Source organism: Cyprinus carpio, chromosome A12 (genome assembly GCF_018340385.1).
Source record: "Cyprinus carpio isolate SPL01 chromosome A12, ASM1834038v1, whole genome shotgun sequence".
NCBI lineage: Eukaryota > Metazoa > Chordata > Actinopteri > Cypriniformes > Cyprinidae > Cyprinus > Cyprinus carpio.
In genome coordinates, this window is record NC_056583.1 from 7,771,605 (window position 1) to 7,773,981 (window position 2,377).

The following is a 2,377-nucleotide window of genomic DNA, read 5'->3' on the forward strand; positions in this document are numbered from 1 at the left end:
AGTTGGTACTTTCTGATTTGCTGAAGGACGTGCGTGACATGGTGGCGATGTACGGCCAGGTTCCGGGAGTAGATTAAGATGTCATCTATGTAGACCAGGGGTGCCCAACCCTGCTCCTGGCGATCGACTGTCCTGGATTGTTTAGCTCCAACCCTAATCAAACACACCTGAAGCAACTAATTAAGGTCTTCAGGCTCACTTAAAAATTAAAGGCAGGTGTGTTTGATTAGGGTTGAAGCTAAACAATCCAGGACAGTCGATCGCCAGGAGCGATGTAGACGATCACAAACTGATGGAGGAACTCCCGGAACACCTCGTTCAAGAAACACTGGAATATGGAAGGTGAGTTTGAAAGGCCATAGGACATGACCAGATATTCGTAGTGACCTGAGGGTGTGATGAACGCCGTCTTCCACTCATCACCTGCCCGGAAGGTTATACGAGCTCCACAGGTCCAGATTGGAGAATATGCCGGCTCCACGGATTTCCTCGAGGGTGGCTGGGACCAGGGAAAGTGGATATGGTAGCTTCACTATTTCTGCGTTCAGGACATGGTAGTCAATGCATGGCCTCAAGCCTCCATCCTTCTTACCCACGAAGAAGCTGGAAGCAGCAGGTGAAGTGGAGGGTTGAATGAATCCTTGTTGGAGAGCCTCCTGGATGTAGTCCTCCATTGCCTTGTGCTCCGGGATGGACAAAGGGTAGACTCTTCCTTTGGGAATTTGGCCCCAGGCAGCAGGACGATGGCACAGTTCCATGGCCGATGCAGTGTTAGACGGGTAGCAGCCTGCTTGCTAAAGACATCCTGGAATGCCTAAAATATTACCTTTATTTTAATCTGTTCAGTAAATTTTGGCAGTTTTTATCTATGCTGGCAAGTGATCATGGTGTAAGCAGAACAATCACATCTGGTGTACATTAAAGTCAAATAACCACCTAACATGAATTATAATTTTTTTATATATATATAATATACACCCATTCAAAAACAGAGGGTCAGCAATGTCATTGAAAGAGGTCAACATAATATTACTCTAGTAGCGATTCATGTAAACAGATATGAGTTGTATCTTATATGAATGTATACAGTCGGGAGAAAAAATGGATAGTCAAAAGATTGGGTCTGTGCATTAAGTCTTGTACACACATTTTCTGTGTATCTGTGCTTGATTCAGGAGATGGAGATATTCCACCCCATCCTGATATTCCAGGAGCTGAAGAGTCGAATCCATAATCCACTGACAAATACGGTACATGCATTTGTTGACACTGAATGTATCTACAGGTATGCAGTGTGTAAATATGCATATAGATATTCCTCACATTTCACCCTCTTTATTTAAGGAACGGGTGGTTATACCAAAGGAAGAGTACAACCAGAAGGTAAAAGAAATGTTCAAAACGTTGATGTTTATGTGAATGGGCCCCTCTCCTCACATTCCAGCTGTCACCTCATTTGACAACACTCTGGATGCTTCCTCCCAGGCCCCTGTCTCTGTGCCTGATGTGTCTACTGTTTTTTGAGGTGCTGCCTCACCCATATTCCCTCAGCCTGAGCTGCCCACTTTAAAGCAGCAGCCAGCACCACCACAACAGATCCACATCCAGCAGCACCTCCAGTTCCACTTCCTCCCAGACAGGTAAAATCCTAATAGATGCTCACTTGTGATTACACATTATGTTGACTGGCAACTAATAACAGCTATACTATTTGAACTATATTCATTTTCAGAATAATTTCTTATTCTCATTATCATAAATATGTAACTATTTGAATATCAATTATTTACCACAATTACTGACTTTTAATACTTAAAGGTACAATATGTAAATTTATCCAAAAACCACTAGAACAGTGTTATATATTTTGCTGACTTGTGTACTTACACTATCCCAAATATTTAGAAGAATGTTTAAATCCAGACAAATAAGCAATTTTAACAAGTGACACGGACCGTGTCCATAGTGTCATTGTGTTGCCTGTCAATGACATCATAACCCCTCGATTTCTGGTTTTGTAGAAAACATGCAAACACTAAAGGCACTTTAATATGTTGTGCGTTTCAATAGACCGAAGACGACCACGCAGAATAGCATAATAACAGAAATTTCAAATGTATCTAGTATGATAAAACAGCACTGCTTTTTTCCCAACATACGCAAGTAAGAAAGGAGTGGAAGTGGTCGACTGTTGCATAATAAAAGCTCCGCTGCTTTTGAGCCATGTGTCATGCTCGTTCAGCAGCCTCGTTTCACTTTGATGGCTTTTAGCCTCACCCTGTTTCATACTACTACATTCTGCCCGAGTCCCGTCAGATTGCATCGGCTGTGGGGATGAAGACGACATCTCCAATAATTCCACACTGAGTCACGGCGT

The 2,377-nt window shown here is 42.7% G+C and overlaps 1 long non-coding RNA gene across 1 annotated transcript; it reads left to right on the forward strand.

Annotated features, from left to right (window-relative positions):
- Positions 1-281: 281 nt before the first annotated feature.
- LOC122147104 lies at positions 282-1,824 on the forward strand. The gene is made up of 3 exons (XR_006161419.1): positions 282-1,250; positions 1,345-1,383; positions 1,486-1,824. It is a non-coding gene; the product is annotated as an uncharacterized LOC122147104 (long non-coding RNA).
- The last annotated feature ends 553 nt before the right edge of the window (positions 1,825-2,377 follow it).